At 38.8% G+C, this 14,935-nt stretch overlaps 1 long non-coding RNA gene across 1 annotated transcript; it reads left to right on the top strand.

Annotated features, from left to right (window-relative positions):
* Positions 1-6,597: 6,597 nt before the first annotated feature.
* LOC108424601 lies at positions 6,598-14,167 on the top strand. The gene is made up of 3 exons (XR_001857630.1): positions 6,598-6,667; positions 9,872-9,956; positions 14,088-14,167. It is a non-coding gene; the product is annotated as an uncharacterized LOC108424601 (long non-coding RNA).
* The last annotated feature ends 768 nt before the right edge of the window (positions 14,168-14,935 follow it).

The following is a 14,935-nucleotide window of genomic DNA, read 5'->3' as shown; positions in this document are numbered from 1 at the left end:
AGTTTTATTTCAGAACTACCATTCAGTACAAGCAGTTGAATTTTCAACATTTCAACAAACATATATTTAAAAGGAATACACTCCTGAAGTTCAGTCTTAGACTGTGGTTGCGTTTTCTGCTTCTCACAATCCAAATATTAGATTCAGCGCATTCAGTGATGGTGAGCATCAGGGCTGCTCATTCTGTTGTTTTTGAGAACACCAGCAGATTCTTTGTTTGATTTGCATATTTTCTTCTTTTTTGTCTGTTTCCTTTTTAGTACTGTTTAGCATTGTTTATCTAATGGTGACTGTTTAGATGGTCCCATTTTCTCTATATGATGTATGCCTTTTATGTCTTCCTCATGCAAGTGACTTATCTTACATCCTATATATATATATATATATATATATATATATATATATATATATATATATATATATATATGAGGATATACTATATATCGCCACTGTCAGACCAAAACCTCATATGTCCAAAACAGCTTTACAAGAGTAAGAGCAACACAACTATTAATGTTACTCTCTAGGGGTGCAGGAAAAAATCTATTCTTAGATGCATCGCAATGCGGATATGAACGATTCTGAATCGATTCACAAATGTCAACAATTGATTTTCAAAATTTTAATTTATAAAGTAATGTTGACGGAACTTGGAAGTGGAGAAGTGCAGCACCTGAACAGTCTGTGGTGGCACATAACAAAACACACAGATGAGTGAGAAATCTAGTTTAAGTCAGGAGTTGCATCCCAAATGTTAAGAAGAGACATTTTGTCCTTTCAGTAAAAATCAAGTTACCATGACAGCCACAACATTTATAGTTACATGTCCAGTATGTGATAGTCCTAAAATAGGCTGAAAAATATAAACAAAAATGCAGACTTACTTTGCTCTGCTTTAAGTCTTAGCTATGGCCGCTTTCTTCCCACCTCCGCCAGAAAACTTTTCCTCAAAACTAAATCAGTTTCTTGTAAAATGTCTGTGTTTGACTGTTTATGAGGCTGAAGTCACTTCTTATTCTCCAGCTTCTCGTTCCAATTTCGACCTTAAATTCTGCATGAGGCGCTGAATGTAACTGTTGCACCATTTAAGGTGGAGTGGGAAAATTCGAAAGTGAAGTGACTTCATCTTCACAGTGTTTTAGAGAGACACAGTCTCTCGTAGATTTTCCAGGAAACCAACTGCAGTGCTTATAAATGCGAATAAGTCCATTCGTCTCTAAATGTTCATCTTCAATCTCTTTTCATAGCTTCTAGCTTGGCGAGAATTCATTGCTCTGTGACCTGTAGTCAGTCATTGAGAACCAGGGCTGTAGCGCTTAGCTGCACATTTTGGAGATTCAGCGTTCAGTCTCAAATATTTTACTGACACAACGACGCAACTCAATGCATTTAGGCATGTAGAATCTCTGAGGAATGTTTCCAACACCTTGTTGAAAGTCTGCCACAAAGAATTAAGGCAGTTCTGAAGGCAAAAGGGGGTCCAACCTTTTACTAGCAAGGTGTACCTAATAAAGTGGTGTGTGTGTGTGTGTGTGTGTGTGTGTGTGTGTGTGTGTGTGTGTGTGTGTGTGTGTGTGTGTGTGTATATATATATATATATATATATATATATATATATATATATATATATATATATATATATATATATATATATATATATATATATATATGTATGTATGTATGTATGTATATAAATACACACACATACACAATTGTTATGTAAGTAAGTGGAACCAGACATTTTCCAAGTAATTTTTGTGTCATTTCTTGTAGTACATTCATCATGAAATTTGCATGTATTGGATGTATATATATCCAAAATGGTACTTCCAAGTATTTTCTAGCCATTTCCTTTGGGCGGTTCATCGTGAACAGGAATGGCTCGATACAACAATACAATACATTGAAAATTAGGAAAATCTTTTCCTACTTTCTTGGAGATGCAAGGTTTTGCATATGTCTATTTTATACATATATATCACACATACATACATCACACAGTTATGACTTAATGTAACCAACATGAACAGGTTCCTCTGTAAAGCATCCACATTCTTTTTAAACATATTAGTCAATTTAATAAACACAAGCCCAAAATCATGTCACAGGTAAACTGAACTCTATTTCCACTTCTGTGTGTGAAAGCATTCAGAGACGTTGGTCTTTGGTGTTAGTGACAGCCCTTAAAGCAAACATTACCCCAAAGCACTTGTTACTGAACTCCACCTCCGCTGCCTCCCACACACACTCTTGCTGTTAGGACTAATACAAAGAGAGCAAAGCTCGGACACTTTGGCCTCTGCGGGCCTGATAGGGTGCAGGCTAGCCTGAGCTTTTCCAATTGATTCAGTGGCACGCTCCTTGTTTAACAAGGTGGGGGGGTGAGTGAAGTGGGGGGTAAAAAGACTTTTAGTTCATTCATTAATCACAGAAGTAAACAGGCCATCCAGTGACACCTGGTGGGGTTAATGCCCCAGACCTTTGGAGTAATGAATAGTCCCCCCCCCCCACTCCCCACTCACGCAGACCCAGCCAGCCACTCACATGAAAAAGCTTGTGATTATAAAGGAAATGGGAATTAGCAGAAACATTTTGGAAAAGGCTGGGTTTCTAGTCGGCTGGTAGCGCAGTAGGGATGGAGCTTTGGGCTGATTGGAACGCTCCCCTGGGGGCGGTCGGCCAGGGAGAGGTAGGGGGTTAAAGGTCGAGCCTATACCAAATTAGTAGTGTCTGTTATTCGAAACCAAAATAAAGCAAAAGCAGGGCTAAATGACCCCCCTCCTTTCTCCTTCTCTGGAGTGCTTTCTGGGCTCCTTCTTCAAAATTACCGAGAGGCCACATCGCAATTAGTGGTTTGTTTCTTTTAGACTGAAATATGGCCATAATTCATAGCTTTCAAATCATTTCATTGGAAAAGATGTATGGGCTGGCAAGACTGAAGAAGTAATTGTAACACATGATATGGCAATTTGTTACCCCAGCCAGCAAGTACACAAGGCATTTGCATGCTGTGGCATTAAAGGGAAAAAAAAAAGAGAAGCTGAAGATGCCATTTGTTTCCAACAGGCTCTGTAACAGAACACTGCCTGCTAAAGTTATTACACCTCTTTTCATTAAAGAAGTATGAGGCATTAAACCTCGCTACACGTTTCTGCTTGTAATGGCTCCAGCCATTGGCTCATGTGTCAGAACACTCCAAAACAAGCCTACAGTTTCAATCTTTTCCCTTTACTTAATGCTCTGTAATTGCTGGCTGACTCAAACCGAGGACCAAGAGCTGCGTTATATTTTGCTCAAATATACAAACACGCATCCACTGTTTAGAGCCTGTTTGCCACACAACCCATGAGAAATTGCGTTCGTATGCGACTGATAAATGTAGAAAAGCGACGCTCGCCAGGGCTTTGTTTTACCGAGATTTTACAGGCTAATCCTCTTGACATGAATCATTAAGTTCTCTATGCAATAATTACTGTGTCAAAGTAATGGGCCAAAAAGTATTTCCATCCCTAACAGGCCTTTTTGTTTCCCAGAATGTTTAAAGCAACAACTTTTTGCCAGAGAGGAAGCAGAGCATTCACTTTTCTGCTCATTTTTCCAAGGAGTGCGGAAGAATTCCTGCATTTTTTTAGGATAGTTACAGACATCCCAACGAATCTGGTTTATCAGGTGCTTGGTTCATATCTTTACTGCATAATGGCCAGTTCACTGCTTCATTAATTAAAGAGAAACTCTCATTAAGAAATTGGTGTAGATATGCAGTCCCATGCAAAAGCTTGGGTGGTCTTGGTCTAATTACATATTTTGTCGATTTTGAATGTGGAAAAAATTTGCACATTTTAGTGCACAGTTTCTATTTGTTTGGTGAGTTTTTAATATAATGGGGAAAAAATATCAAAATATGAAATTATAAATAAATATGGAATTTGTTAAACCGGTCATAGCCATATGTATTATACATTATGAATTGTTAATACAGTGCGTTATAAGTAGTGTTCATAACATGTTATACTGTCAGTGCCAAAACATTCAGTCCCATCTTGGAGAGTGTAAAGTAAATACAGATTTCTAATGTTTTATTTATCACAGCTGGTGCTGTTAGGGCTGCATCTTTGGGGCTTCAGTCCTAAATATTCAGATGCTGCAAGTAATATAATATTGGACATGCAGTGTTTAGTGCCAAGCTAACAGTGGTGTACATTTAACAGTGGTGTATACTGACTTTCCCACATTGGGTAAAACACTGATGACAGCATTAATTTAAAATCTGACATTTGAAGCCTGTAATGTGCTTTATTATGTATGTTTTAGTGTTTCAGTAAATTCCTCAGTAAATACTTCAAGTTGAAGCCTCACTCTTAACACTGGCTTTAGTACAGTGGCTGGAACACTGGCTTTAGTACAGTACACTTCACTTTACTCAGAGCTGACAAATACAACTTGTAATTTGTTATGAACAGTACATGTAACGCATTATGTTAACAATACATAATGCATAATAAGCATGGCTATAACGTAATGCATTTTTATAAATATTTATAGCCATGTTTATGATGCCTTATGAATGCACAGTAACATGTTATGAATGTGTTTATAGATGCTTACAAACGTGACATGTTACCGTTATACCCTTTTTACATGTGACATTTTCTTTTATTTTCTCCAATACATTAAATACACCATATAGCTGTAATTGTGTATTAAAGTATTTAAAAATGTTCTCTATAGAGGATGTTTACCTATTTTCACTTAGAAAATCCACAAAACGTAATTTGACCTGGGTGCCCAAACTTTGCACATGACTGCATACATTTATTCTAGAATGCTTTGTCTATTTCCTTTCTTTTTAAACAACCCAAAAGAATCTATAAATAGTATGGTGAATTTTCTGTACTAGTAACATATAATTATGTAATTACTTGCTAACTACATAGTTACATAATAAATTTCATTTACACTGTTTCTGTATCAACAGGTTTAAGCCTGCACTTCTGACTTTTGGCTGTTTGTTTACATTTCAAAACAAGCCAAAAATGAATGTTTCTTTTTCTTTCCCCAACACAAGACTATATGCACAGTGAGAAAATAAATGATAGACACTGATTTTATCACCAGATTTCATTGTAACTTTGAAGGGTTAAATTTAGTCAGAGCTGCAACTAAACTGCTACAAAACAACTCAAAGGAGTGAAGATTAGCCTCCAACATGGAAATGCTCGGGATGATAAGAAGATTAGCAATTAATCGCGTCATTGAATTGCTGAGGGATGACTGTGCTCTCTCACTAAGCGACGATAATGTCTCCTGAAAAGTATTGGCACGGTTCCTCTGAGCGCACATCTGCCTGGCTGCATTGCAACCAGTGATAAATAGCAAACTACACTTAACGTCCTCAGGAGAGGTTCACAGAGGGGTTTTTTTATGGGAAAGTTTACAAGTGCCCTGCAATAAATGAAGCCACAGAAGCACTTAAAATGACAGAGGCAGTGGATTTAAATGTCTGCTTGGCAGTAGATTCCTAACGGCCAAGGAACGAGGGCCCTGTGCTTGTCCAAGGCGGCCGTTTCGGCCTTGGCTGGATGCAGGCCAGCCAGGGAAGAGTACACACTCGTCAGAGTTACATTACAGGAATTACATTAGCAACATGTCATAGGCGCTAATTTACACTTTAAACCGGGGCCGTGCCTGGCAGCTGTTTGGGAGATGTCTAGAAACAGAAACTTCGGTGCTCCTGGCAAAAATAACTACACTGCTGAATCATTTTGTGAACATGTGAACATGACAAAATGTGTGAGGGCTGGGGCAAATACAAGGCATATTCAACTGTTATTCAACTGTCATTATATTATACTGTTTATATTACATTATACTGTTGATGACCATAACTGACGCTATTCAGTTGAATAAAATGAGGTCATGCTCATATCTTTAGTTCTGGTTGTATAATCTGATTGGCTATTGGCTGAGCCACATTTGAAGCTGCTGTAAAATATTTGATGTGCTTGCGCACATCATTGAATCCTTTATGGGGCAGTCATGGGCTGGAGGATAGGGAACCAGCCTTCTGACCGGAAGGTCACCAGTTAGATCCCCAGAGCCGACAGCACATGACTGAGGTGTCCTTGAGCAAGACACCTAACCCCCAACTGCTCCCTGGGCGCTGTGGATTGGGCTGCCCACTGCCCGGGCAAGTGTGCTCACTGCCCCCTAGTGTGTGTGTGCGGACTAGAGTGTATGTGGTGTTTCAGTTCACGGATGGGTTAAATGCGGAGGTGAAATTTCCCTGTTGTGAGACTAATAAGGGTCTTTATATTGCCTTTGATGTAAAGGATATTTTTTTACAAAAGGGTCAAATGAAAGTGAATTAAAAATACATATGTTACAAATGTTAATAGCAGTACAAATGTTAGTTTACGGAAAAAGAATGTAGATCCACAAGAACAAATGATCTCCTTCATTTCACAGACATTTATGTTCATTTTAATGACTGTAATGAAATAATAGCTTTTGTCCATCACCCACTGCCAGACCTTTTACCATTGTTTCACAAGGTTTTTTTGTTTGTTTGTTAGTTATGTTATTGTTTTTTTTTAATAGGTACATCAAAAGGTGCTATTGACAATTCAGTGACTGCACGGGATGAGGAGGCTGAGCGGATTTAAAGAAGGTAAAACGCTGTCAGAATGGGACGGAGAATATGCAACATTACCTATAAAAAACTAAAATTGTTGTCATTTTCATTAGCTAACATTAGGTAGGTGCTGTAGGTGAGCCGAACCCTGGCGTTTTGTTCCGATGCTTTTCAACAGTAAACAGTGTTAGTGATATTACTGCTCAAACACTGAAATAATTTAACATAGCCATGTCATTTACATGGAAACACTGACATGGTCATTTATAGCTTTGGACACTGAACAAATCATTGTTAATGTTAGACAAGGGGGAAATGTAAAAATATATCAACTACTCCCAACCTGCCCAACACTGACTATATTCCCACAAACATTAGCAGCTAAGTTTAACCAGCCATGTTGGATAACGTGTCATGAGAGCCTTAACTTACCTTCATAGTCATGAAAATAATTCTCAAAGAAAAGCTTCAAATCTGTTCCACCAAATAACAAATTAGATAAATAACCCAATAAACAAGTAAACAAGGGGCTGCTATAATGTTTTTCATAGTATGAAGACGCCCACTCCATCAAATATTAGTGTTAAAAGGGTCTATTAAAAACAAAATAGGTGTGTAGATCTATAAAGATTTGATATGTTTCTTGGCAAATTTATCTTACTGTTAATGTACTACATTGCTTAACAGTGCTTATTTTATGGGCTGGGGATACTGCATGATTGTTGGATTGTTATTAATAATAACTAATTTTCAAATCAACTGAATATTTGTACTTCTATAACCTGATAAAAACATCTATTAAACATTAGTGCAGTTTTATTGTTTTGCATTTCATGAGCATTTTATAATAAATGCAATTTGACTTCAGTCAGGGGGGTGCCACATGTTAGAGCATGAGGTGTTAAAGGTGTTGGAGCATGGGCCTGAACCCAGTGATATGGAGACAAACTGTTCTAGAGGAATCACACTCAGCTCCTCCTTTGTCCTAGACTGAGGGGGGAGGTTGAAATGGCTTTTAGAGGGCTTGGGGTGAGGAAGTGCAGGTACCTTGATGAGATATGTACTGTATACAAAGCGGATTTTATTACTCCATCATTCAGCCCAAGCCATTCTCCGCGGCGCAATTTTCCACAGTGTTGCTAATGTAAATTCTCAGCGACTGTTTATTTCATTCTATAACATGGAATGGAGAGCCCATAACAGGTGATTCATTTAATCAAAGTCAGTGGGGTAAGTCTCAGTCCCTCTGGCTAATTCAGGCATGGAGATATTTGTTCTGGGATTAGCTATGTGGCTAATCCATTATGCATTAGAAAGGTGTAAACTGGTAAATCACTTTATGAAGTTGTGAAGTTTGTATAGGGATAGCTGTCTGTCTAATCCCCTGCTCCTACTCTGGAGGGCATAAACCCTGCTTGTCCTTGAATATTTCTATCCTTTCAAGAAAATCACTGATGGCATCGCTACACAGCGATGAGGTTAAAACAGTTAGCCAGCTATCCGCCTGGCTCATTGAAGAAAGCATACTAACCTCATACGCCGAATTAGCAAAGGGTTTCTGCATCGATAATCGTCAATCTTCCATGGCAGCAGAGTGCCTTCGTTGCAGGTCATGGACTGCCATGTGCAATCAGCGGTGATATGCAAGTGCTCAGGGTGCTCGGGTCGTCCCTGACCAATCCCAGATGGAAGGGGTGCAAGCACCTGAGGAGACAAAGAATAAACCACCAAGAAGGCCATGGGCGCTCGTTTTCCAGCCTTACTGTGTTGAAACAGAGCAGAACGTGGCAGTCGAGACAGCTGTTTTAGGAGAGGCCCTTTCTCAGGTTCTTGCTAAGTCCGGTCTAATTGTTACTTAGCACCTCAAAGGCGCAAAAAAAGCTCAATCACCATCACAACAGACAAGTTCGTGTCTAAACAGAGGAGCACGGCCAAAAACAAGCCATTAGACGCCAATAAACTGTGCAAAGGGGGGAATGAAAGGTATTCGTGGTTTAGCTAAATGGAAAGGAGATAAATGTAATTTGTCAAGAAGAGTTGAAGCAGCTGGCTAGTGGAAAAAGTAAGCCATACCATACCTGAGGTTACACTTTTAGGGTATTTCATCTTGTTTCTGACTTCTTCTAAGTCTTTTCTGATGAGTCAAACTCAACAGGCCATGTTGGACAAGGCTCATTTTAAAAAATGAATCAAGGACCTTTTAAATTTGTATGATTCAAGTATTTGTCGGCAGTGCATAAATGAAATGCGTGGCTAAAAAGAAGTGAACTCAAAGACAGAAATATTATGTAGTTTATTCATGTGTGGATGATTGACACATTTAAGGGCCTTGTACATTCAAAGCAACATATCTGTTTTCTTTACTTCACTACTTCTGTGGAAGGTTTGCTTGTCATGCCTATAAAAGCTTGGCCTGATTAAGGAATAATGCAAAAGATTACCACAAAAGTAAACCCCCAACCTGGAGGTTTGAAGTGAATTCTTTAAAGCAAAAGGCTTGCTAATTTTCCCCCCCCCAACACTTTTCATTCTCCAGCTTCTTGGATTACAGTTCTAGCCAGGTAGCTACAGCTATAGCCAGATACAGTGTATCCAAATAACAATTTAACAAGGTGCAAAATAAAGGCATCATCTGCTTGTAGCTCAGTTTAAGTACAATATCATTCATAGAGTAGGGAAATATAGCCACCTACTGCTTAATAATAATTGTTCAAGGTTAACACTTTTGTTTATTTAATTCACAGTCAAGAATAAGTTCTTCATTTTTGGTGTCACACATATATAAACAGAAAATGATGTAAAAGCCTCCAACGTTAAGTTTAATATCATATATGTCAGTATTTGCCTACTCTTCAGTCTTGTGCACTCTAATGCCAGTTTAACTCTTACAATCCTCCAGTCTTCCAGCAAAAGCTGTTCCTAAATCCCTCACTGGCCCTTCATGGAGACACAAGAAACTACCTAAACACACTTTCGCTGTTTGTATGTGAATCTATAATGGCCAAAAGAGATGTTTCTGATGAGATTAGATATAATATAAACCACTTGCCTAAGTAAGGAGAAATTCAAAGACAAATAAGAGGGGAAAAAAACTTTTTTTTTTAAAGTTTAGTTCAAAAATCTTTTGAAATATGCAGAAAGAACGGGACCAACACTGTCAGCATCAGATAAACAGGACTTAAAGCTTTTATCTTTAATGGAGAGGAGACAATCCACAGGTGTTTGTCCATCCTTCCACAGCTCAACACCATGGGTCTGAAAGGATGTGAAGCTGTAGAGAAGCTGTTGCTGAGAAAACACCAGAACTGGATATCTGAGATGTATGGTAAGGTTTTATGGACTGATGAGTCTAAATTTGTAAATATGATTACTGTATTATCAGAAGCAGAAAATTAAACTTCTCTGTAGATTTCTTTAAAAAGGTCTCTAGAAAAGAATGGAGGCTGTAATAAGGATGAAAGTTTGACAATCTAAATACTGAATAGTCTGATAATATATTTAGTTGTTGTTTCTTTGTCATTTTCTCCTGAATATCAGTTTTTTGCTTTTTATTTACCTGACACTGAAAAATGAATCATTTCTGCTTTAATAGCTATTTTGACTGGAAATGAATGATATGAAGGTTGGTCTCAACCTTTTTACAGCATATACAAAAGTGAGGAGAGCGGAGTGAACATTTAAGTTTATGCACCCAAATGTGAAGATAAACTATAAAGGTAAAGTATTGAAGACCTAAATTAAACTCCCCACTCTTAAAACCAGTCCACTGTACTAATCTTTTATAAGTCTGTATATAAGCTTCAAGCTGTATGAAAGCTTGCAGAAGAGAAAAGTGAAGAAAAGTTCATTCCAACAAACTAATATAATATTTCCTGAGTATTTTATTTTATTAGCTGAATATGAGTCTAGAGTCACATTAAAATGTGTTCTAAGTTGGAAAGCTTAAATGTATTGTTTGCTAGTAAATGAATGTAAAATAATAAGTGGGTAAAAAAGCTCTTTTACCTATGCTGAAAAACCTGTAGTAACGTCCATCTCAGTAAATTTACTGTCTTGATAAATTACAGTACTGAATTTACTGCATTGGGAAAAAATGAAGTATGCACAAAAGTTAAGGTACATTTTCTATTTTTTGTTAAAATTTTTTTCCAAAATATCAAACCCAGCAAATAAATAGAAATTGTGCACTAAAGGTTTTAGAATAATGGCATATTTAACGTTGTTGTTAAAGAGACTTATTTTCACTTAGAAAATCAATACATTTTTTTGTATTTATTTTTTTGGTTTACATTTGATTCTTACCAGAGGAATTTTTGAAAAATATGTAGTTCAAACAACATCTCCATTGGGCTGTGTTTCTACAAGTCGAGGTCAAATGCAATGCATCTCTGACCCTCTACCCTCAATGAGATTGGACAATAAAGTCACTTTGGCATAAAATAAGTCGTTGAAGTGCAGTTACATGCCTATATATCATCTCCAGAAAAAGGTTTATCTAAGGGGAGGACAGGGCTTTCTTGCTGGGGAAATGTCTTCTAAGGGCCGACACTATGCACACAGAAGAAGAAAGATGTTGCTTGTATAGAGCAAATGGCCCGTGACCAAGCTCAAACACCAACCGTGCCGTAAAAACCCAGTTGATAAATGTATCATAAATCTCACAGACAGCAAAAGCAGGGATGTGTCGCTCATATTTCACACTCTTTACCTCGCAACTCAAACAGCGAATAGTTGGTCGTCATCCGGCCCGCGACGCAATTAAAGTAGTTATTGGCCGTGTTTACAGAAGTCTTTGTGTGCAGCAATTCCCTCGGAAAGAGTAATTACCCCAGCTGAAGTGTGATCTGGAAAGCATTTGATTAACAAGCCTAGTCCCATCCACGAGAATCGGTGCTGCTCTTCATTGCAGCGTATTTTGCCCTGCCGTTCGAAATCAAAAGCTTTCCTATTGCCCTGTAGTAGCTCACAGGACGGCCCAAAGGGAACCAAACACAAACATACAATTAGATGGGGTGCAGAAAAAAAAAACATTTTAAATAAGAGAGGAAAACAGTGCTAACATTTCAACAGTGTCAGAGGTTACAGTGTTCCCAGCCAAGGCATTAGCGACAAAGCAGTTATCATGGATTTTCTCCATAAAATTCCTTATAGTTTATTTTGTTTAATGCTATAGGACTATGACTGGTCTTCTACGTACCTGAATTATCATATATGATAAAGTGCGCTTGAAAAAATCAATGGCAGTGAAGCTCTGCTGTTCAAATAACAGTTACATTAGAACATCATCTTTTAATATAAGTCCGCGAGTCAAAAGAGCCAGATCACGTTTGGAGAAAACTCCCCTTCTGCCCGAGTGGCTCAGCACACACACACACACATCAGGTCCTATTTTCCTAGTGGGTGGTCCCTCGTGGGCTTGATGTGGAAAGTGAATTAGCGGCCGAGCCAATTTTTGCCCTCGATCTGGAAACATTTTCTACCTTCCAGAAAGGGCCTTAATATAGAGACGTAATAAAACACCTTCAGCCTCTGGCGTGTTGTTTTACCAAATAACATCTAACTGGCCATTACTCCCCATTAAGGCTAATGGCTCGACTAATTACAATAATTCCATAAAAGGTGCTGTGTTTAGCCCAAACTGTAGACGAACATTAACTTAATGACAAGGCCGACCTCTCTCAAACGCTGCCAGTGTGCATGTCCGTGATAGGCCATTCATCACTAGCATTTTGCATTAGGCCTTACGTGGGAGAAGCCTGCGAATGGGCTCGTGTGGTCACAACGGTCTGGATGCTTATCAGATATAGCTTTCAAAACGCAAATGACATGAATGTGCAGCTGCACCACAGACATGTCTCGCACCGTCAGGAGAAGGAAAATGAGTATTTATCTGTCAACTTGTGTGGTTGTAAACTGCAGACTAAATAGGTTTTTAGATAAGGGGGCTCCAATCCAGCTCTCAGCGACGATTACTGCGGAAATCCTCTCCACTCCTCCTTAGTGGAATCAAGTGTGGAATGTCAGATACAAAAAAGGGCCATACCCCCGCCCTCCCCCCAGCACACACACACCCAAAAGGTTTTTTTGTGTTTTTTTTTTTTATCCAATCAGTGAAGCCTCTGCCATGAAATATCCTGGCTCACCAAAATGACAACCATCAGATTTTGGGGGGTATTTTGTGTCTAAACTCCAAAGTCGATGGATGGACCACAGTCTGCGAAGGAGTAAGATAGGGCCCCTTAAATGTTTTTCTTCATCGCTTTCTGCCCCAAATTCTTTGAGGTTCTTTCAGCAATCAGGGTGATTTCCGTAAAATGTTGCCATTCTGCTTCTTCTGCAATCGCACCATTACGCCGTGCGCTATTGGTTTTTCTTCTAAGCGGCGGCACTGGTTGTGTAAAAGGCAGGGCAGTAAATTAATCGTGTGCATACGAATCCCTTGTTGCTGGCAGGCATACGGTGCTGCTGATTAACACTGAGCTGGGAACTAAAGCTGTTGTCCCAGGTGCGCTGTGTTTGGAGAAGGGCCGTGTCCAACACGGAATACTTCACAGAGGAAGTCCATCACTGGGGCCTACATGAGGGAAGTTGGGCTGCATTTAACCAGCAATGATAAGCTTCAGGGTACACAAGAACTGTGGCTATTACTGCCACAGTCTGTTCATGTTACTATTAGGATTGTTATTGTTGTCAGCATTAGCTGTACGCCTATTGTGCTGATACATTATTGGTGTTATTTGTAGAACTGCATGTCTGTACTACTGCCATAATGCACATGTTCTTATGTTAACTTCCATATATGTTGCTGTACATATACTCAGGGATTTGCAAGCCAAATTTTTGTGTGTATACCATAACAATGAAGGTATTCAGTTATCAGTTATTCAGTTATCAGTATTCAGATAAGGGCTATTTTTATGTTCAGAGTATGCATTAGGTTTATTGTTGGTCCTACAGTGGAGATCATTTTGTTGCATAATTATTTACAGTCTATTCACAGTCTGCAGTATTACTGAGGACAGTGCCTGGGGGCAGTGGGGGGTGTAATTTTTACTTCGTTCTCACTCTTCCTTATTGTTACTGGTTGGTAGTAAAAAACTGCCAAGCTTTAGGTGGTTTGCTCAAGGGCACAACCTTTTGAGCTCTAGAATTTGAACCAACAACCTTCTCATTGTTGGCTCACTTCTCCTGTCGCTAGGCTTCTGGCCTAGTCTTGCATTGAAGTTAAAGGGGACTTTCACCGATTTCTGCATAACTTAAACCATTTAGATGTGAACAAGGTCATTCAGAGAGGTTTGTAAAATGCTCCGTTCTAGAGAAACTTTCCAAGCCAGAATAGTTCACAGCATTAGTGACAGGAACCGTATATCTGAAGTGCTAAATCTACCTCAGAAAGTTATTACCTGAAATGGGTATGATCACACTGCCGCATATCTAAAATATTTTTTTCTTATAGGTTTGAGAAAAGTTTTGGCCTAAAACCCTAATTTCTGAAATACATTCTCGGCAGAAAAATACCTGCAGAGTGTTTGTAAGGTAAGAAAACAAGTTTTTCACATTTACCACTATTTTACCATTATCAATATTACTGGAAATACAGAAGATATGTATAAATGAATGAATTTACCATTGTAAACTAATCAAAATCTGTAACTGTCTCTACAGTGCACCTTTTCACACCAAACCACTCTGGACAGCTTTGTATATTTAGAAAATTTGGTGAAATTCCCATTTTAGACTAGGGTTAGAGTGAATGTTAGGTTTAGGGTTGGGGAAAATCTTGAGTGAATGTGGTAGAAATTTAGCTGAGTGTAAGTTTAGGAGAGCATGAGTATCTACAAAGCATCTACAGTGGACCATCAAATTTAAATGCTAGCAACAAATTACATGATAGAAAAAGCACAGAGGGCTGTGCAGATTTGCTTCAGCTGTGCTCTACATTATGTATGACAACCCCAACCCCAGCAACACGGCACTAATCCGCCGTTTTCCGTTTAATTGCACTGAAGCTATTCGGCTTAGCATCATGCACTGAAAGCTTCACAGCAGTGATCCAAGCTAATGTCGATCTACCGAGTGCATATTCCTCAGGAATTCTCCTGACCATGGAAGCTATGCAATGTGGACCGCTTGCCTCTCTAGGAAAGTTGGATCAAGAGGAATTGCGAAGTTGAATTTCAGTCTCCAGTCTTGGTTCCAGCCATGATGTTGTTACGCAATGTTTTGGATCTTTAATAGGACTGAGGAAGCAGAAGGTGCATTGAAAGTGGTTAACCTCTTAAAGTCCCAAGATCCACATGTGGC

Source organism: Pygocentrus nattereri, chromosome 21, assembly GCF_015220715.1.
Source record: "Pygocentrus nattereri isolate fPygNat1 chromosome 21, fPygNat1.pri, whole genome shotgun sequence".
In the NCBI taxonomy this organism is placed as follows: Eukaryota; Metazoa; Chordata; class Actinopteri; order Characiformes; family Serrasalmidae; genus Pygocentrus; species Pygocentrus nattereri.
The sequence above is the reverse complement of the archived record's forward strand: the minus strand, read 5'-3'. Positions and strand labels throughout refer to the sequence as shown.